The following is a 23,693-nucleotide window of genomic DNA, read 5'->3' on the forward strand; positions in this document are numbered from 1 at the left end:
AATTAATTATTGACCTAATCAAAATGAAGTCCTATTCAGCCATTAAAATAATACTATGGAAATAAATAATTTGACATATTATACACCCATGATATATTGTTGAATGACCAAAGTAGAACATAGAGTAGAATGCTATTTTACCTTTTGTCTTTTTCCATGTGTGTGAACATATTCCACCTTCTTCTCTTTGTATTTACTTACATAGCTGTACAGCAGCATTAATGATAAAAGTGAACATTGCTCACTTCTATGTGGTAGGATTTGGGGATTACTTTCCATCAATATTTTTCTCTTCTGTTAGAACTTTTAAAAAAGAAAAAAGCAGGTATCAAAAGTATAATAATAATAAAATTTCCAAGGGAAAAATAAATCTTTGCTGAACCACACCCACTACCATCTCCTCTCACTACCGAGGATCTTACCACTATGACTGTGAACTGCTTCTTTCAAGCCACAATTCTAATAACTATAGCAGTGTGGAGAGCTGGTGTAACAGGAAATATATTGAACCTGTTCTCATTGCATTTCCTTGCAATAATTACACAAGCTTAATTACAGCAAATAAATTAAAATCAATACAGTGGAATCAATACACACAAAACAAAATGTGCTTGTTTTACAAGTCCTAATAGGATTCCGAATAGGAACCACTTATTAGCATATATTTCTAGCACATCTGTCTTTGAATATAAATTTGGGGGGACGATGAGAGAAAAATCTAGAACATTTTCCTGTTCTGGCACTTACCTTCAGCCAAGGTTCAGCTCACCCAGCCCAGACTTGTTCATAGTTGTTTGAACCCTGTCAAGACTGTGTTCATGTTGTTCCACTAAAAGATCTCTCTCTACCTTCAGTTCCTAGAAAAGACCCACAGTTCTACCAAGACTCTTACTATGATAAAGACTCAATACTTTCAGCTTTTATTATGATCTATCAATTCAGAATTCAACACACTCTCTCTCACACATACACACACATACACACACTACAGAGGAGGATCTTAGTTCTTTATTCAAATAAGAGATAATCTTGGGATTTTTTATCATTGAAAATTAATATATATTCAATGACAAATAATTTAGATTACAGAGAAAAGGTAAGAGACATCATTTGATATCCTTCTACTTACCATTATACAGTTAATATTTACTAATTGTCTTTTTGGACTTTTCTATACAAGTGTACATCTATGCATGTATTTGAGTGTTTGGTAAAATAATAAAAATGAAAGGAGATGTTCTTATTCTTGGAAGGATTAGTTCAACAGACTGTATTTTGTCTTTCATAAATGAGGCTAGCCAGAAACTCTTATCCTGGGGAAAAAGTCTAATCATATCTTAGTACTTTTTTGTGGGTTTTACTCTCTTTTTACTTATATAATTAAAAAGAGGAGAACATCAAGGGTAAAGAAGATCCAAGAATCATGCCCTCCTATTTTCCTATTTTCCAGAGCCAAGTATATTCAACCTATTTGCACCCTTTTCCTAATACTGACTTCCATATTTCTAAATAGCATGCCCATGTTACTATTTCTGTAGTTTCCAATGTTAGTTGTTGTCTATTTCCTTATTATGCCAGTTGAGGACTGAGTTCTCTTACATGCTCCTATGACCATGTTTTTTCCTATAACTCAAGCACCATTACATTATAATTTTTTGTTTAGAGCAGTGGACCATTGGAAACACTGTTTCAACAATATAAAATTATTGACAGTTGAGTTCCATGTGGCTCTATTAGTTAGCTTTTCTTATAGGACTTTTTGTTTTTCCTCCAGTTAATAATTGTCTTGTTTTTCAGTTTGTTCATAGATATGTGCATCTAGGTATTGAGAAAAAAATTATACCAATGCATGGTTTGGGACAGAAAACATCTGAAAAATCTACAAGTCTAACAAATAGCCTGAGCAATTTCCTCGTAGACTTCACCAGAACCAAGAGCCCATTCTGGAGTTGGATTTATCTGCCCAGCTAACTGTCTGCCTTATGATGAGCTTCATAAACTTTAGTCAGACTTTATTAAAAGTTATCTAGCCACCTTTCTTTCTCAGCGTCTCTATTAGAGAAATCTTTTAATGAACTTTATCAGAAGGCTTTGCTTTTGCAGAAAATTTAATGAAACTAATTGACACTTGGCCGTAATCAATTTGCCTGGAAAGTTGCTTTACCTGTATCCATTATTAATTCTGCTACATACTTTCCCAAGAAGTAGGAGTGTCCTTTTAATACGTTACCATGTACTGGGTGATGTTAATGTGTCATTCTTACCTTTGAAGATGTCCTTCTGCAAGCCCATCATTTTCTGGCTGTGTTGTGGGCTAGCAATGCTCCAGACTTGCTACTCAGCTACTGTTCTGGATTTTCCTTCAACCTCCTCCTGGGAATTCCTTCCTCTCACCCTTGGGTTGGACCTGGGCTGGTTTCACAGGACCTCTGCCATTGTGCTAGAAGGCCTTTGCATTTGGTTCAGTTCTTTCCTGTGGCCATCTTGACATTTTTTTTTTCATCTTGACATTTTTAATGAACTTCGAACATGAGCTCTCTGTATTCATTCTGTACTGCATCTTGCAAATTATATAGCTGGTCCTGATTGCCCCCCTCCACCTCCCCAGATTTGTGCCTTTTGCTTTCCTGGCAAGATCTTTTTTGCCAGAGCACCTATTCTGGTAACTTCCTGAGTAATGCTGTGTAGGAGGTAAGAGTTGTTGAAATTCCGCATGTTTGAAAAAAATTCATATCTTACCCTCATATTCTAATAAGAGTGTGGCTCAATATAGAATTCCCAATTGGAAATCGTTTTCCCCCAGGGTTTCGAAGGCATTGCTTTCTTGTCATCTGGTGCCCAGTGCCTTTGTTAAGAGGTCAGATGCCTATCTGATTCTAGACCTGTGGATATGATCTGTTTTTCCCGCTCCCCCGCCCCCTCAGTTACAGGTTTACCCTGTATTTTCTGGCATACAAGTTTGATTGCTGTCATCTCTGCTCATCTATTTGGTTTTTTTTTTTTTTTTCAGGTGATTTTTTTTTTAAAGTCTTCATTTTAGCAGAATGTTGAGAGAGAACAGAAGATGTAAACACATGTTTTCAATCTGAGCTACTTTTAAAGGTCTATGTCACTTTTGAAGTCTGCCCTTTCTCTTCATATGCAGAATTAGGTGGTAATGGTGGGGGATAATTTGCATTAGAAGCCCAAGTGCCTTCTGGAAGAGACACTAATGTTTCTTTTCAAAATTCAATGTTAAGGAAACCTTTGCTGCAGATGAGAAGGGACACAAAGAACTCTGGAGACAAATTCACCTTGAGAACAGAGACTGTGCTGGTAACTCTGTGCTGCAGCAGCCCTCCTGGATCAAGGGTTTGCTGCACGAGGCTGAACAAAAGAATCATCTCCTTGGAGCCCATAGCAGAGATGTACTGAGTTAATTCTCTATATCTTTGTTTCCCCCTCAAATAATTTTGTCTTTAATCATGTGGCAGTGATTCAAAATATGAAAAGAAGATTCAGACTTGTACCCTCTAAAGTGGATGCTACCATAATTATCTTGCAGGAGCATGATCGAAGGCAATGACCACGCTGGATTCCAGAAGGCAAGAGGGGTAAGAAGCCCCGAGGCTTATAGGTTGAAGAGCTTGTTTACTTTCCAAGGAGTTATAGGCAGTGGGAGAGACATGAAATTTCAGGGACCATCCAAGGACAGGGCACAGCTTCTGGGTCATGAGCATCCTGTTCTTTCTTCAGGGCTTCATACATGCTAAGTACTTGCTCTACCATTGAGTTATATGTTGAGTCCCTCCAAAACATTTCTGGATGGTGCTTTTTTTTTGTCTTGAGTGTTTGTTTTGTGCACATCTGTCAATTTTCTTCAGCATATAGACCTGGTCTCTGTACTCATTGAGAAAGTACAGAAACATGAGCACATTAAGCCAGAGGTTCCAATTTCATCTGTAATTCTATCTCCAGCTCCACATGTTTGACAATTTTCTTCCCAGTTCTCTATCATTGAACATTGATATGTGTGATTTTTAATCATTATGAATATTGCACCAATATCTAAAACCACACATTTTTGTACCTATTCCTCACTTATTTTTTCCCATGCACATTTTACATATTCTATTTTTCCAGAGTGCTTTCAGAAAAGTTGTTACTTCCTTGGACTTAGTGTAATTTTACTTGAAGGAAAGGATTTTCTTATAAAGACCCAACAAATTAATGAATGGAAGAAATGTCAAGGTCTCTTGAACTTCTTCTTTTTTTGTTAATTTTACCTTTTTAAAAATTAATTTTTATTTATATATGACAGCAGAATGCATTACAATTCATATTACACATATTGAGCACAAATTTTTCATATCTCTGGTTGTATACAAAGTATATTCACACCAATTCCTGTCTTCATACATATACTTTGGATAATGATGTCCATCACATTCTACCATCATTTCTAACCCTCTACCCCCTCCCTTCCTCTCCCACCTCTCTGCCCTATTTAGAGTTTGTCTATTCCTCCCATGCTCCCCCTCCCTACCCCACTATGAATCAGCCTCCTTATATCAGAGAAAACATTTGGCATTGAGCTTCCTTTTTGTTCAAAGATACTATTTGTTAACTTTTGATTTCCATCTTTGATAGAATTGAAATGCATTTACAATATGGTTATCATATTCGATCATTAATATTTCAGAAAGAAGGACATATATTTTTGTCTCTGAGATTTCACCTTTACCTAGCCCTATACCCATTTACAAGTGCATATTCGAGGAGCATTTCTCAGGAAATTCCACTCATATAAAAGTAGTCTGACAATAAAACTAAAGCAGGCTTTCTTTACATCTTTAAAGGTAATGGAAAGTTGAAGTGCAGGTGGGTGGCTGAGTCCTAGAGGCCAGGCAACAGTAGTACCATGTTGACCACCTTTCAGATGAATGTTGGGATGTGGCATGTTCTCATCATCCCTGACATCAAGATCACTTTACAGTGATCTCATTGTGCGCACTGTCAAAACGTACTCAATGTAGGAGAGAAGGTTGACATTGTGATCTTCCTTGTCATCCTGGAAGGCTTTCATGTCTCCACAAGGGGCTCTGGTGGTTGCATACACGTGCAGAAATAGAGTGCCTGGGAAGGATACACATGCTCACGTGTGTTTTGTATTACCTGAGTTTGCTGTGCAAGCTCCCTTGAAGGTGACTATTGATTTTCTTCCAAATTCAAGGGCAGGAGACTTCATAAACAGATGGCAGCCGTTATGCCAAATTATCTTTAATTAACATATATAGCACACATAGCACTATAGAGTGTTTTATTTAAATTAAAAATATCTCTTTTCCTAATAATGTGGCAGTAAACTTCATCTTCACTCATTCTCTTACCCTCCTCAATGTCTGGTGGGTTACCTAGTTTGGCAATGCAACTTACAAAAATATCTTGCAAGTCACGTATCTCCTTTCCATCTGAGCTACCACTGTTTTAATTCATGTTCTTGCTCAACTAGATGTTCCCAACAATACCTAAGCAGGTTCCCTGAATCTGGGTCTTCTTTCCTTAATAACTGCCCACCCTAAGCTAGAAATTTAATTTCTATGCTTAAAATTTAATGGAGATATTATTTATAAATAGCTAAGGAAGCACAAGAGACCATGGAGCTCTCTGGGGCTAACATACATGGAAGCCTACCATTCCTGAGTCTGAGGAACAAGGAAGGGACCAGTGACCCATAGTAACTAGAGTTTAAACAGGCATGCTGACTTTTCATAGAGAAATGTAACCACTACCATACTGTAACAGGACATGGAGGAAACTGGAGAAATAAATATGTAACTCACTTTTGCATTCCCTCTGATTTCCTGCAGGGGTGTCCCACTGCTAAACCCCTCTAAAATCTAAAAGGCAAACAAGACAGCCTGGGTCATGCTGTCCACAAAAGTTAGCTTCTTGGGTTATAGAGCAGGTGGAGAGTGGCTATGTGATGGAAAGGGACATGTGGGGACAATTTAGCACAGTTGCTTTTCTGACTCTCCCAAGCAGAACACATTTCTCCCTCACTGATATTCTAAAGACATTCTATTCATACTTCAACAGAGGCACCTGTGATATTATGTTTGTAAAGTATTTCCATGTTTGGACTATCTCCTTCATTTAAGGACTCTATCTTAATTATCTCCATATTCTAAATATTTAGCATTATATTGCATACCGAGGTCTTAATATATGTTTCTGAATAAAAGATGATGACATGCTTATCTTGGGATTCCATAGTGAAAATCTTTCCTACTGCATATATGGTGTCTTTGGACAGTTTCAGGTCAATGGAGTCAAGGATTGAAGAAATGCAGAAGGCAGAGATGGTGTTTGCTCACTTAGATGAGATCATGAATGTAAAAGCACTTTGTGAGATATAATGCTATTCAAATATGACTAGCATAATTTCCATTTTTTTTCTGGAGTGAAAATATGGAGGAATAAAAGAAAACAAACAAACAGTGGTCAATAGGAAAAAGATTAAATCCTTTGCTAATCCCTATTACAAGGAGAAAGTTGAAACTGACAAACAAACAAAGGTGCTTACTCAGCTAGGACCAATGACCAGATCAAAGTCACCGAGGACTATTTTCTGTTCTAATCCTGGCTTATTTTGTGCTATTTGGTAAATCACTTAACCTTTCTGCAGTACAGTTTTTCCAATCCATTAAGTGTCTGTTATAGTACATTCTCCCTGACGATGTGCAAGGATGTTTGGGTGATTTATTTGATCACTGTTTAAAGCACTTCTAGATCCACAGAGAAAGCCAAGGGATACAAGGTTTAACTGGGATTTTTAATTAGAAAGTTTTTCTGTATTGGTTGAGTCTATGATTCCCATTGGTAGTTTAAACTATGTTTCTGGATCCTTTCCAATTCCACTTCCAAATATAATTACAAGGGTGCAATGATATCTTGATATCCTAAATGATGTCATCATATGTGTTCATCATAGTTAACTAGTTAGATAAATGTTGAAAACTCAAAAGTTTAAAGGATTTTGAGCCTGTCGTAAGTTAATTAAAGATAACACAGAATGATTTCAGTGGAGAAAGATTATCAGTGAGTGAAACAAGTTGGGTACATAAAAAACACTGTCATGACCTTTGGCACTTGACCTCTAACACATGACTTTCTTGCTTTATTAAGGAAAAGTACAACTGGTTCCAAAATGTAAAGAAACTTAGTTCACATTGTTTGATATGTAAAATTTAGGTATATTTTTTCTGTCAATGATTTATTTTTACAGTTTTCTCTCAGTGATAGAACCTTTACAGAGGAGAATAACAGTGACTCTTTATGGAGATACTGAGAGATTGCAGTAGGGCCTCTTCATATGGCTTTGCAAGAATCAGAAAATGTGGTCATTATTTGGAATTTTAAGTCTTATTTTGCTGTTTCAGGTTGAGGAATAATGTGAGATATTGCTCCATTATGGCTTTTTGGATTTCTTTTTTGTTAAAAAATCAGAGCATATAAATATTTATCTCATAGCTTGAGCTTTATGACTCTTAAGAGAAATTTAAGATTGGATTGTATGTCTAGTCCTCTCTCTCTCCCCTGAGACCTGGCCTTATACTTTATAGCAGTACGTTTGTGTATCGAAATGCCAGCTTGACCTAGCTGCCTGAAAGTTCTGAATGTCAAGTCCACACCAGAATCTATTAATTTTCCTTTTACAAGTTGGTGATCTTTTATTTCCCCTCAAGTACATCTTTGCCATGAGGGGGATTCTAGGTCCCCAGTAATATTACCAGCTTGTGGCACATGCCCTGTCATCACTTATTGGCATAACTGTTGAGGATGGTGTGTCCTTTTCCTGGAATTCATAGAAATGGCAGGAACACGGAGTAGATGCGAGTCATAGCAACTTAGTTCATGATGATTGAAGGATTTGAGTCAACAGAGAAATTACAGATTCACACGATAAACATTTACATTTCAGATTATATATTATATTATATAATGATGCTAACTATATTTCCTTCAGGGCACCAGAAATATAATTCAAATGGGGAAAAGAGACAGGGCATGGCAGGAACAAGGATTTATTGGATCCCTTTTGTTTGTAGTGGGTACCTTATATATTTTCTATTTTATCTTTATTTTTTACATGAGGCATAATTTTATTCATTTCATTTATATACAATGATTAAAAACTAGGTCAAAAAATAAAAAAGATATTCCCAATTATGAGCTTTGGCAAACTATTATCAGTAGATAAAAATTGCTTTATGTTGGGGCTAGGAGTGAAGCCCAGTAGTAGAGTGGATGTTTAACATGTGCAAAACTCTGCATTCAATTCCTAGACACCTCCAAGGTCCCCCAAAAGCTTAATGTTGAGGTATTGGTGGAATTCAGGTGGTTGCTTTACTTTATAAAAAGTAATTTTTAAAATAAACAGGGCCTATGTACTTGTCATAACATAATTCAAACAGGAAAACTGTGAAGAAGATGTCATACAGTGCCATACCATCTCTTCCCCAACTCATCCAGTTTCACCACCTTTGAGACCCCTGTCCTCTTTCCCTTGACTAACTCTGCTAGGACATTTTCAGAAACCTCTCTGTGTATACATGTATGTGCATGTTATATGCATATGTGAATCATATCTTTATATATGTATCACTGTCTTAGTTTGCTTTGGTTGCTATAATGAAACACCATAGACAGAGTAGATTATAAATTATAGAAATAAATTTCTTGTAGTTTTGGAGGCTGGGAACTTTAAGATCAAGGCACTTGTAGATTCAATGTCTGGTGATGGACCAGTTTCTAGTTTATAGATGAATGTCTTCTCACAGACAGTAGAAAGAGGGTCAGAAGACCTCTCTAGGGTCTCTGCTAGGGCCCTAAAAGCCATACTTCCTAATATGACCACCGTGGGGATTAGATTTCAAGATATGAATTTGGGATTATACAAACATTCAGACCATAGCAATCATATCACACATATTATATATCATATATAATATACATAAGATATATCTTTTTAAATTTTGACAAAAAGTAGATTGCTGTCTATATCCTATTCTGCAATTTGTTTTTTATACTTTATACATTATGGACATATTTCCATTTCATTGTGATTATTCTATTTCATTCATCCTAATAGTTATAAAGTATTACCGTAGGATACAGCCTAATTTACTTAAACAATTCCCAATTGGCTGACACTCATTTCCAGATTTCAGTTATTTTCATAATGCTGCAATAAGCCTCTTTGTGCATAGGGTCTTTATGTATTTGGGGGATTAAAATTACAGGATAAATATCTGAATGAAATTTCTAGGCCAAGAATATAAACATGAATTTTGAGAAATATTACCAAATTGCAAAGGACTGAACTTCCCATTAGGATCGTGGGAAAATATTTTATTATGGATGTCTTTACCAGCATTGGTAAGTGTCTTAGTTCATTATGTGTTGCTGTATTAATAATGCTGTAATGAATACATAACAAAATAAATAAAGGACAGAGATTTATTGGTTCATGGATCTAGAGACTGGGGAGTTTAAGATCAGGGAGCTGTGTCTGATGAGGGACTTCTTGCTGCATCATAACATAGTAAAAGGCATTGCATGGCAGAACAAAGCATGGGAGAGAGAGGGAAGGGGCCAAACTCATTTTCATAACAAACCCACTCTGAAATAATAAAACTACTTCCCTGAGAATAGCACTGAACCATTTGTGAAGGTAGAGCCCTTATGACCCAATCTCCTCCCAAAGTCTTACCTTTCAACACTATTGTATTGAGGATTAAGTTTCTAACACATGAATTTTGGGGGACACATTCAAACCAGAGCTGCAAGCTAGACCAGATAATCCAGGGGTGGTCTGGCTTTGAAGATTGGGACTTCCATCAGTGCTGTGTTCACTTTGGTTTACCACTGAAATGGCAAGAAAGTCGGGCAAAGGGCATTAACCGCTCAAAATGAGGTCCCTGGACCAGAAGCATCAGCACCACCTAAGAAATTTGTTAGAATCACAGGTTCTCAGGTCCCATCCTAGACTTCTCAGAGTCAGAAACTCTGGAGGCAGAGCCTATCAATCAGGGCTTAGTAAGTTCTGCTGATAACTTTGATGCTTGCCAAAATTTGAGAACTGCTTCAGAAGAACTTGATAAAAGTGAGGGTGCAGTTTTCCAGTACTTCCTTTAAGCTTCTTGGAGGCGAACCTAGAATTCTCTGGTTTTGGTTGAAGTTACCCAGAGGTGCAGACTCTACAATTTATGTCATTAGGTTGGGGCAGGGACCACACTGTCATTTTGTGGAATACTTAATTCCATGTAAGGCAACTCTGGCTCCCTCATGATTATAAATCTCTGTTCTATTACTTATTGTATCAGATGTTGTACAGTGGACATACCAAATATTAGCAAATTTTGGCTTCTTGTATCTCTGAGAAATGGTACCACATTCCAATTTAACATTAATTTCTTACATTATAAGTGAGGTTGAACATCTTTTTATTTTATGGGCGGGCTACTTTGTACTTTTTTCTCTTATTATCTCTTCTTGTTTGCTACATTTTTTACAAATTAGTTACCTTTATTAACATTATAAAAGCTAATTTTAATTTTAAGAATATTATTAGCCCTTTGTCATTTGTGTTGCAAATTTGTTTTCCCCTCATTTGTATTTATCATTTGAATTTAGTTACAGTACATTTTTGCATCAAAGGTAGTTAAAAATTTTTATGTAGTCAAATTTTTGTTTTTATCTTCTGAATTTTGAATTTTATGTATGCTTAGATAGATCTTACCAACTCTAGATAATAAAAAAACCCATATTTTCTTCTGACTTTATGATTTTATTTTTAGCATATAAATCTTTGATATAAATGGAATTTATTGTGACTTAAGGAATGAAGTGTGCACTTAAACTTACATTTTCCAAAAGCTTAAAAGTTACCCCAGTATCATATATTAAATAATCTGTATCTTCTCCAATGATATGAGCTACCTGTTAAATTATATTAAAAATTAGAATATGTATTTGGGATTATTTCTAGAATTTTTCCCACTGATTAAGATTGAATTTAATTTTAAATCAATTTAGGAAAAAACAAGTTTTTAACACAAGGTGTTTCTAACCAAGAACAGAGTTCACCTTTCCAGTTACTCAATTTTTCCTGTAGGAGTGACTTAAATCTTTTTTCATATAGATATTATATATGTGTTTTGTATTTTATAAGTTTTTGTGTCAGTCTGTTTTCTCTTGCAATAACTAAAAACCAAGGACTGAGTAGTTTATAAAGAATAGAGGTTTATTTAGCTCATGGTTCTGGATTCTGGGAAGCCCAAGAACATGCCACCAGTATCTGGTAGGGGCCTTGTGCTTCATCACAACATGGTGCAGGTCATCTTATGGTGAGACACAGCAAGCGTGCTAGCTAGAGCCTCTCTTCCTCTTATAATAAAGCCACTAATGCCATTCTGGGGACCCCACCCTAACTCTTCATCTAGTGCTAACTAGCTCTCAAAGATCTCACCTCCAAATAATTAGCATAGGAGTGTTTTTTTTTTTTTCTTTTTTCTTTTTTGTGGTGCTTGGGATTAATCACAGGGCCTTGTGCATGTGAGGCAAGTACTCCACCAACTGAGCTATACCCTCAACCCTGGGAGTTGTTTAATGAAGTTTCCAACACAGGAACTCCTGGTGGACACTAAAAGGAATTGTAACATGACGTTTCCCCCTATTATAAATTAGTTTCTCATTGCTAGTTATGTGCATATAAGAAAGCTTAATATTCTTTGTGTATTGATTTCATATGAATTCTCATATTATCTCTATTAGTTTTGGGTAGATTTTATGAGATTTTCAAAGTTATAATAATTCTATACTAATAACATTAAGCATCCTATCTATGAAGTTAGACTCTATTATGGAATGTACTCTATTGTGGAATATGACTTTTTTTCCCCTGATTTCCTGCTTTTGTATACATCAGCCTTTAATGAGGCAAAATTGTCATTTTAAGTTTAGAATTCTAATTTTTGGTAAGCATACACAATTGTGTAATTACCACAACAATCCTAGTATAGAACATATCAATTACTCCTGAAAGTTCCTTCTTGCTCTTTCTAGTCAATTCTCTCTCCCTATTCCTAGCCCTGGCAAAACTAAATGATTTATTATCATTATAATTTTCCTCTTTTTAGACTTTTATACAAATGGAATACTATAGCATGAAGTCATTGTGTCTGACTATTTTCACTTATTCTATTATATAGATAGGCAGTAATTTGCTTATATTAATTAGCTGATCAACATTTGAATTGTTTACCAATTTGGAACTATTAATTAATAAGAGGCTATTCACATTCAAGCACATGGCATCGGGATGTGCTTAGGAATGAGCCAGCTGAGTTATATGAGAAGAGTATATTTATATTAAAAAAAAACCTGACAAACCTGTTTGTACGAGTGTATCATTTTGCATTTCCAACAGTAACATAATAAGCATTTAATTTTTTTCTGTGGTCTAAATGTGTTCCCCAAAGTTCATATGTTGGAAATTTAAACCCTAATGCACCAACACTGGGAAGGTGATTGAGTTATGAGGGTTTTCCCTTCATAAACGGGTTCTGACCTTTACAAAAGGGTTGGGAGTGGATTTGCTCTCTTTCACTCTTCTACCAAATGAAGACACAACACCCAATCCTTCAGAACTGAGAGAAAACAAATTTCTTTTTTGTATAAATTACCCAGTCTCAGGCAATTTTGTTATAGTAATAGAAAACAGACGAAGATGATATTGCCTTTTTTTCTTTTCCCTCCTTTCCTTCCTTCCTTCCTTCCTTCCTTCCTTCCTTCCTTCCTTCCTTCCTTCCTTCCTTTCTTTCTTTCTTTCTTCCTTTCTTTCAATTCCAGTGAGTGTTCTGGGGTTTCTCCATGGAGTTTTAATTTGTATTTCTGAAAAGACCAGTAATGCTGATCATATTTTCATGTTCTTACTGTTTCAGTATGTTGTCTGATGAAGGGTTTTTTTGAATTCCTTCCCCCCACATCTTTATTGGAGTGTTTGCCTTACTGAATTGTAAAAGTTCTGTATCTATTCTTGAAGCAGATCTTTTATCAGCTATATTTTGTACATTATCTTCCAGTCTATAACTTGCCTTTTTATTTTCTTAACATTAATATTTTTTAAAAATATATTTTTTTAGTTGTAAATGGACACAATACCTTTATTTTATTTATTTATTTTTATGTGGTGCCGAGGATCAAACCTAATACCTCATACTTGCTAGGCAAGCTCTCTACCACTGAGCCATAACCCCAGCCCCTCAACATTAACTTTTGAAGATCAAACTTCTTGAAGTCTAATTTATTAATATTTTTATTTTATAGTTCATACCTTTAAAAAAAGAAATCTAATGTAATCCAAGGTAGCAAATATTTTTCATTTTTTCTTCTAGAAGTCTTAAAGTTTCAATGCTTACACTTAGGTTTGTAATTCTTTCTGAATTAAATTTTGGATAAGGTCTAAAGACAAAAGTAAGGCTCTCTCTCAGTTTTATTTATTTTTTGCTATCTTAATATCCAATTTTCCTCTAGTATATGTTGAAAATAGTAACTGTTTCACATTGAAATACTTGGGACCTTTGTTGGGATCAATGAGCTGTGTATGTGTAGATCTATTTCTGAACTCACTCTTCTGTTCCTTTAGTTTACATATCAATATCAGCCAGTCCTCCAACTGAGCCTCCAACTGGGAACTTGGACCTGTGGATGTGAAGGGGAGAGGGGCAACGTAGGGGAGCTCACTTACTTAAAAACGGGTGGAAAGACAAACGTGATTTAAAATGGAACTGTAATAGAAGGCTCCTCAATTACTTTAGCTTTATATAGTCTGTTAATTTTGTATTATTTGAGAATAAGACTTTCAGCTTTCTTTTTCTGTTTCAAAAGACTTCCAATTATCCCCACCCCTCCTTTGTTTTTTGCTCTATTGTAGGTGTTTTGTATTTCTGTCTACGTTTTTGATCTTCTTGTAATTTCTATGAGAAATACTGCTGATATTTTGGATTATGTTGATCAATTTATGGAGAACTATTAGCTTAAGAATTTTGGTTCTTTTATTTCATGAACATATATATTCCCATTTGTCTATCTTTAATTATTTTTCTAAGTAATGCTTAGCAGTTTTTTATTTGCATGTTTTACACATTTAAAAAATTTGTTACTTTGTTTTCATATTTTATTATATTCCAATGATGTTTGCCTTTAATTTCTAATCATTTACTAGTTGTACATAAGAATACTACTGACTTTGGTATGTTGACCTTGAATTTTGTGACTTTGTCATTATTTTGAGGAGATGTTTTGTAGACTCTAAAATTTGCTATGTAGACAATAATGTTGTTTGCAAACAAGAACACTTGTATTTCTTTCCTTTGCAACCTAAATACCTTTTTATTTGTTTATTTGTTCGGAGTAAAAGCTTTAAGTCTTTTGCTAGTAAGTATGTTATTGTTTTTAGATTTTTTCATAGATGTCTTTTGTTAGATTGAGAAGGTTCTGTTTTATTCCTAGTTTGCTGAAAGTGGGGTTTTTTTCCCCTAAATCACAAATAAGCATTGAATTTCATCGAAGATATTTTTTCTGTATTTATGGAGACAATCATGTGATTGTTCACTTTTAGTCTATTAATATGATGACTCATCATTTTTCTAGTGTTAAACCAACCTTACATTACTGGGATGAACCCCATTAATTTTTGTGTGTTTTTTCCTTTTATGTATTTTAATTGACTATGGATTTTTATATCTATGTTCACAAGGGATATGTATCTGTAAATTTATTTTCATATAATATCATATAATGTCTTTACCTTGTGATAATTATGATAACTTTAAAGTCTTTCATTCTGAGTGTGCTTTTTCTACTATTTGCATTTTTGGGTTTTTTTTGGTATTGAGCCACATTCCCAGCCCTTTTAATATTTTATTTTGAGACAGTGTCTCCCTAAGTTGTTTAGGGCCTTGCTAAGTTGCTGAGGCTGGCTTTAACTTGTGATTGATCCTCTTGTTTCATTTAGCCCCTCAGATTGCTAGGATTACAGGCATATGTCACCATGCCCTGCCGACTAGTTACATTTAAAAACTTTTAATAAATATATACTTCAAGCTTTATTTGAGAAGGAAAATGGTGGAAGCGAACTACGCAGTGAGTCTTGATCTCCTCACAACACAGAAAGGAAGTAGCAAAGGAAAAGCAGCATTGAGAAGTGAGTGACAAAATAAATAGCTCTAAGACTTGATATTACATACTCTGAGACCTGGAGAGACTGGAAGGTAGGTCAGAGTAGAAAACAAACTCCAAGTCCTCTAACGGGGAACCTGAACCTGTGGATGAGAAGGGGGAGAGGTAAGAGGGGAGCAGATATTCCCTTAAGCTCACTTACTTAAAAATGGTTGGAAAGACAGACGTGATTTAAAATGCTACCTTAACAGAAGGCTCCTCAAAACAGCACAAACAGCTGAAAACCAAATGGTGAAAAGAAAGCTGAGTCAGGGGTCTGCAGCTAGTGGAGCCCTCAGCTGACCAGTCACCCCCCTTAAATCAGCGCAGTGTCATCCCACGTCCAGACAGATGCAAATTAAACCAAGGGGATGTCGCTTTCAGTGGGACCACTTAATTCAGCCAGAAAGAACTTCTAGAAGGACCATGACTAATTGTAAATTGCTGAAATCCTCATCCCCCCATGAACACGGGGAACTAACAGGCTGGTGGGGAGCTGTGTGGGGCAAGTGCACATAACCTTGCTCAGCCTCTAGGACCCAGGCATGGGTGAAAAACCCTGCACACTGTCTGCTTGCTCACTCATCTCAAGCAACTTTGGCCCTGAACCAAGGAAAGCAGATTGACCAGACCCAACCACTGACGCTGTGAAGAAGGCATCAAGGGAAGCCTAGAAACCGTCCCTGGGATCAGAGTGCCATACCAGAGGGAAGCTGCCAGAATATCCAGTGACATACAGACCCAGCAGGAAATTGCCAGAGGCTACACAGCAGAAATGGGATGATACCAAAATTAACATGCACAACCTGAACCCTGATTGCAGCTGTCGAGTGACAGGGCATTGTTTGGATACTTGCAGGACCTTGCATCAGACCTAGTAAGTAGAGGGAATCAACATATGCCATTCACAGCCTGGAGCAGTGGAAACTAGAGTTCAGGTGAACCATTAGACACCTTTTACTACAGTACCTCAGAGAGTGGTGTCAACCTGGAGAATACTTCTGTACTACAGATTTTCCACCCATGGAAAATCCACAGCTAGAGTTTCTGCACTCACAGACAGTCACCAGGATCTTCACTACCATGAAAAGAATCATCCAGTAGAGGGGAACAGGTACACAGTATCCCATGGCAAAATCAGGGGCACTTCAGAGCCTGCATCCTAAAGTACTACACACAAAAGAATCAGCCAACCCACAACACCTGCACCCTCCAAGCAGTCAGCTGCAGGACTCTGAGCTGAAAAACTAGAAGCTGTTGGTAGGAGGTCCATAGCAACTAGGGAATTGGCTTCTGTGCCCTTGAAACTTGGGAGAGATCCACAGCCAAAGATCATCTGCTAAATGTCCAAACCCCAATGAAATCCAAACCAAGATTCAACAAGAATTTTCTTCACCTTGACATGGTATAGAATAAACAATCTAATGTTAACTTTGATCATGTAAATAACTCCTTAATTTGATAATTGTTAACCTAATAGCAAACATTGTACCTTCAACCCATTTGAATGTATTTCATCTAATGATTTAAAGCATTAATTGGAATCAATCTTCCTATCTTTGTTTTCCTAGGTCTAGTTTATGCCTGATTCTACCCCCTATGCATCCTCTTTCACTATCTGCTACTACCTCAAATAATACCATTCCTCTATTTCTCCTTTCTACCTTGGTGTAAATTACCATTGATAGATTCTCTCCCACCCCGTCACTTGCCCAATCTTTCTTCCTTTTTCCTTTTTCTCACTTAAAGGTAATAGTAAGTTCATGAAATTAAACAAATAAATTTTGCACCTATTCCAGAACTTTACTAAAGATTTATACCTGAATTTGAGAAACTGAAGAGAAAAATTGCACCAAGATTTTGTTCTTATAAGGTTGAATAGAATAAGGGGTGGCTCAGAGTGTTTATAGTAAATAGGGTTCAGTGGCATCTCTTAAAGTAGTGATGATGTTGGGATCAACAGAGGTCAAATACTGAATTAAAATATCATTATGTGGATATTCACCTAATCCAGGGCTCTTGAGAAAAAGAAGCTCACAAAGTAGTCCTTCACTGAAAAGAAGTCAGAACTATACTAATAGATGGGTAGAGATACAAACAATAAGAAAAAGCAAGGGAGCAAACCATCCCAAACAACCCAAATGCTTCAACAACTAACTTCATGGACGCCACAGTGGAGGAAATGTCAGAGAAGAAATTCAGAAAGTTTATAGTTAAACTATTACATGAGCTAAAAGATAATGTGAGGTGTGAAATCAGAGAGAAAATACAGAAAGTGAACCATCAGGACTTCCTGCGGCTACCATCTTGCTTGTGCGGAAGCCCAAGGCTGGGTGGGAGCCCCTGAGCGGTTTGGCAGACTGTGTGGCCTTCACCATGCTGTCATCTTCACTGCGGGTGGCAGTGGTGTGCTCCAGTAACCAGAATCTGAGCATGGAGGCGCACAACATCCTCAGCAAGCAGGGATTCAGCGTCAGGTCCTTCGGATCAGGAACTCCCAGGACCAGCACCTGATGAGCCCAATGTCTATGATTTCAAAACTACATATGACCAGATGAACAATGATCTTCTCAGGAAAGACAAAGAACTCTATACGCAGAATGGCATTTTGCACATGTTGGACAGAAATAAGAGAATCAAGCCTTGTCAGGAAAGGATCCAGAACTGCAAGGACCTTTTTGACCTGATCCTCATCTGTGAAGAGCAGGTTTAGACCAGGTGGTGGAAGATCTGAACTCCAGAGAGCAGGAGACCTGCTACCCAGTGCACGTGGTCAATGTGGACATCCACGACAACCATGAGGAGGCCACCCTGGGAGCCTTCCTCATCTATGAGCTCTGCCAGTGTATCCAGCACATGGAGGACATGGAGAATGAGATTGATGAGCTGCTGCAGGAGTTCCAGGAGAGGAACGGCAGGGCCTTCCTGCACAGTCTGCTTCCACTGAGCTCCACCTCCTTCATTCTCCACCTCCCCATATGTCTTTACTCTGAGGCATTCTTGGTGGACGGTGTATGGACTGTACATATATGATGAAAAGGTACACAGAACCGCCAGATTAAAGACCAAAGAAAATGTCAGTTACCGCCCACTGCCCAAGGGTGTGCCTGATGCTCTGCCTTGCCCTCTTCTCCCCCAATTGCTGGAGTTGTACAAATATCTGAATAAAGCAACGAGCTGTATCTTAAAGAAAAGAACCTGGAATTACCCAATAAGGATCCCTTCAATAAAGAGAAAGAGGTTCTGAAAAAGAACCAAGAAGAAATTATTGAAATAAAGGAATCAAGAACCAAATTAAAAATTCAATAAAAAGCACCACAAATAAATGAGACCACTTTAAAGACAGATTTTCAGGCCTCGAAGATAAAGTACATAATATTGAAAATAAAGTTGACCATAGAGAACTGATGTTAAGAGACCATGAACAAAATATTCAAGAAATCTGAGATAATGGGTTAAATGAAGAATCTGAAATGCAAACTAAAGGAATGCACAATCTTTTCAATGAAATAATATCAGAAAATTTTCCAAGCCTTAAGAGTGAAATGGAAATTCAAATACAGAAGGCATACAGGATTCCAAATATATAACATCACACAGATTCACTCCAAGACACATTATTATGAAAATGCCTAACACAGAATAAGGATAGAATTTTAAAAACTGCAGGAGAAAAACAACTGATCACATTTAGAGTTAAACCAATTCAGATTTCAGCTGATTTCTCAAACCAGATGCTTAAATTGAAGAGGACTTGCAATAATATATAGCAAGCTCAGAAAGAAAATGAATGCCAACCAAAAATACTATAGCCAGTAAAATTAAGCTTCAAAATTAAAGATCAAATGCAAACATTTCATAATAAACAAAAGCTAAAAGAATTTATAACTAGGAAGCCTGCACTACAAAACGTACTCAAAAATATTTCATGAAGTAGAAATAAAAAGTAAAAAAATTAAAAACAGCATAGAGTAGAATTTTACTGGAAGAATGGTCAATCAAAGGAGAATCAAATCCAATTTAAACACTATTAAACATCAATAGACTTAAAGATAAGAACCATATGATCATTTCGATAGACGCAGAAAAAGCATTCGACAAAGTACAGCATCCCTTTGTGTTCAAAACACTAGAAAAACTAGGGATAACAGGAACTTACCTCAATATTGTAAAACAATAATCAAAGAGGAAAAACAAGCCAAATTAAAATAAACAAATAAATTAATTAATTAATTAAACACTATTAAAAATGGCAGGAAATAAAAATTATCTCTCAATAATAACATTGAATATAAATGGTCTGAACTCTTCAATCAAAAGACATAGGTTGGCAGATTGGATTAAAAACAAGACCCAACAATATGTTGTCCGCAAAAGACTCACTTCACAGGGTGAATGCGAAAAAATAGACCATTCATGTGGATCTTGTAAATAAGCAGGGGTTACTATTCTTATATCAGATAATGTGGAGGTCAAGTCAAAATTAATCAGAAGAGACAAAGAAGGTCATTTCATATTGCTTAAGGGAATCATACATCAACAAGATATAATGATCACAAATTTGTTGTGTCCCAAACAATGGAGCGTCTATGTACATTAAACAAACCCTTCTAAATATTAAGAATCAAATAGTCTACATTACAATAATACTGAGTAGGTGACTTTATCCCACCTCTCTCATCACTGGATAGATCATCCAAACAAAAATTAAGTAAAGATCATGTACTTTATCTTCGAGGCCTAATACAATTAATAATTTGGACCTAACAGACATCTATAGAATATTTCATCCATCAGAGACTGAATATACTTTCTTCTCAGCAGCACATGGGATATTTTATAAAATAGACCATATTTTAGGTCACAAAGCAAATCTTATCAAATACAAAAAAATAGAGGTAAATCTTGCATTCTGTAAGACCATAATGGAATGAAATTAGAAATCAACACTAAGGTAAAAAAAATAGAAACCACTCTACACCTAGATATTAAATAACACACTTTTGGATGATAAATGGATAGCAGAAGAAAACAGGAGAGAAATGAAAAAATACTTAAAAGTAAATGATAATAGTGATACAACATATCAAAATCTCTGGGACAGTATGAAGACAGTTGTAAGAGAAAGTTCATAGCACAGAGCTTGTACATTAAAATAATAGAAAGATACCAAGTAAATAATCTAACATTACATTTCAAGGCCTTAGAAAAAGAAGAACAAACCAATACCAAAATAAGTGGAAGAGAGGAAATAATTAAAATCAGAGCCAAAAATCAATGAACTTGAGATTTAAAAAATATAAAATATCTACAAAACTAAGAGTCAGTTTTTGAAAGGTTAAACCAAATTGATAGACTCTTAGCCAAACTAACCAAAAGAAAAAGGCCTCAAATTTTCAAAATCTGAGATGAAAAAGGAAATAACACCAGAGGTACAACTGAAATCTGGAGGATCATCAAAAATTATTTTGAAAATTTATAATCCAATAAGCTAGAAAAATTTGAAGATATGGAGAAATTCCTAAATACATATACCTACAAAAATGGAACCAGGAGGATATGGAAAACTTAACCAGATCAATTTCAAGTAATGAAACTGAAAATTTCCAACAAAAAAGTCCTGGACCAAATGGATTCTACCAAACCTTTAAAGAAGAACTAACACCAATTCTCTTCAAATTATTCCATAAAATACAACAGGAGGGAATTCTCAAACTCATTCTAGAAAGCCAATATTATCTTGCTACCAAAACCAGACAAAGACACATCAAGGAAGAAAACTACAGACCAATATCCTTGATAAACACAGATGCAAAAATTCTTAATAATATATTTTCAAACTGTATACAAAACCCCAGAAAGATAGTGTAGCATTATCAAGTGGGTTTCATCTCAGGGATGCAAGGTTGGTTTAACATATGGAAGTCAATAAATGTTATTCACCACATAAATAGATTTAAAGACAAGAATCACCTGATTATCTCAATAGATGCAGAAAAGGTATTTGAGAAAGTACAGCACCTATTCATGTTTAAAACATTAGAAAAACTAGGGATAGAAAGAATTTACCTCAACATTATAAAGGCTATACATGACCAATGGAAGGCCAACATTATTCAGAATGGATAAAAACTGAAAGTATGTCCTCTAAAAGTAGGAACAAGACAAGGATGCCCTCTTTCACCACTCTTATTCAACATGGTCTCACCACTCTAGCCAGAGCAAATAGGCTAGAGAAGGAAATCAAAGGGATATAAATAGGAAAAGAAGAGCACAAATTATCTCTATTTGTCAATGACATGGTCTTGAATTTAGAAGACACCCTCCCCCCAAAAAAACTCCACCAGAAGACTTCTAAAACTTATAAGCAAATTAAGCAAAGTAGCACGATACAAATCAACATCCATAAATCAATCACATTCCTATACTCCAATGTTGAATCTGCTGAAAAAGAAATTAGGAAAACTATTGCATTCACAATAGCCTCAAAAAATAAAAATACTCGAGAATCAATCTAACAAAAGAGGTAAAGAATCTCCACAATTAAAACTATAGAAAGCTAAAGAAAGAAATTGAAGAAGACCATAGAAGATGGAAAGAGTCTCATGCTCTTGGAAAGGCAGAATTAATTTTATCAAAATGACCATACTACCAAAAGTGTTATAAGGATTTAATATAATTTTTAATGAAATTCCAGTGAAATTCTTCTAGAACTAGAAAAAAAAAAACAATCATGAAATTCATTTGGAAAAACAAGAGACCCAGAGTAGCCAAAGCAATCCTTAGCAAGAAGAATGAAGCATCAGGCATCACAATGCCAGACCTTAAACTATCCTACAGAGCCATAGAAACAAAAAAGGAATGGTATTGGTGCCAAACAGCATAAAGACCAATGGAATAGAGTAGAAGACGCAGAGACATGACTGACTTAAATACAGCTATCTGCTACTGGAAAAAGTTGCAAAAACATACATTGGAGAAAAGATGGCCCTTTAAACAAAAATGGTGCTGGGAAAACTGGGAATCCCTCTGTAGTAGAATGAAATTTAACTACTGTCTCTCACCCCACACAAAACTCAAAGTGGATCAAGGACCTAGGTATTAGACCAGAAACCTTGCACCTGTTACAAGAAAATGTAGGCCAACACTCCAACATGTCAGCTTAGGAACTGACTTCCTCAACAAGACTCCAAAAGTGCAAGAAGTAAAATAATAATAAAAAAAATCAATAAGTAGGATGACATCAAATTAAAAAGCTTCTTCATAGCAAAGAAAACAATTAAGAGCATTAAGAGAGAACCAACAGAATGGGAAAAAGTCTTTTCCACCTGTTGCCCAGATAGGGCATTAATGATCAGGATACACAAAGAACTCAAAAATAATTAACACCAAAAAAAAAAAAAAAAACCCCAACAAATATCCTAATGAATAAATGGGCAAAGGAACTAAACAGATACTTCTCAAAAGAAGAAATATGAGTGGTTGAGAAATATATATATATATATAAAAGTTCAACATCTCTAACAATTAGAGAAATGAAAATTAAAACTACACTAAGATTCCATTTCACTCCAGTCAGAATGGCAATTATCAACAATACAAGTAACAATAAATGTGGGCAAGGATGAGGGGAACAAGATTCACTCATACATTGCTGGTGGGACTGCAAATCAGTGCAACCCCTCTGGAAAGCAGTATGTAGATTCCTTAGAAATTTTGGAATTGAACCACCAATTGACCTAATTATCCCAATCCTCAGTTTATACCCAAAGGACTTATATTCAGCAAACTATAGTGATGCAGTCACATCAATGTTTATAGCAGCTCAGTTCACCATAACCAAGCTATGGAACCAACTTAGATGCCCTACAACAGATGACTGAATAAAGAAAATGTGGGACATATGTACAATGCAATATTACTCAGCCATAAAAGAAGAATGAAATTATGGCATTTTCCAGTAAATGGATGGAACTGAAGAATATAATGCTAAGTGAAATAAGCCAGTCCCAAAAAACAAAGGCCAAATATTCTCTCTGATATGTGGATGCTAACCCACAACAAGGGAGGGGAGAGAGGGAAAGAATAGAAGTTCATTGGATTAGATGAAGGGGAATGAAGGGAAGGGAGGAGGAACGGGAATGAGAAAGACAGTAGAATGAATTGGACACTACTTTCCTATGCTTATATATGAATACACTACCAGTGTAACTCCACATATGTATAACCACAAGAATGGGATCCTAATTAGAGTAAGTTGTACTCCAAGTATGTGTAATATGTCAAAGTGCACTCTATTGTTATGTGTATCTAAAAAGAACAAATAAAAAAAGGAAAAAATAAACAAGATAAGGAGGAGGGATAAGAAAAATAGAAGAAAGATCAGTAGAGTAGAGGAAGGGGAAAAAAGGGAATGGAGGAGGGTTGGG

At 35.9% G+C, this 23,693-nt stretch overlaps 1 long non-coding RNA gene and 1 pseudogene across 1 annotated transcript in view; both read left to right on the forward strand.

Moving 5' to 3' along the window:
• LOC125616929 overlaps nucleotides 1-23,693 on the forward strand; it is a 205,242-nt gene that overhangs the window by 13,278 nt on the left and 168,271 nt on the right. The gene's annotated exons all lie outside the window — the stretch shown is intronic.
• Nucleotides 16,197-19,366, forward strand: LOC125616928 (annotated as a pseudogene).

Source organism: Marmota marmota, unplaced genomic scaffold (genome assembly GCF_001458135.2).
Source record: "Marmota marmota marmota unplaced genomic scaffold, marMar, whole genome shotgun sequence".
Classification (NCBI taxonomy): Eukaryota; Metazoa; Chordata; class Mammalia; order Rodentia; family Sciuridae; genus Marmota; species Marmota marmota.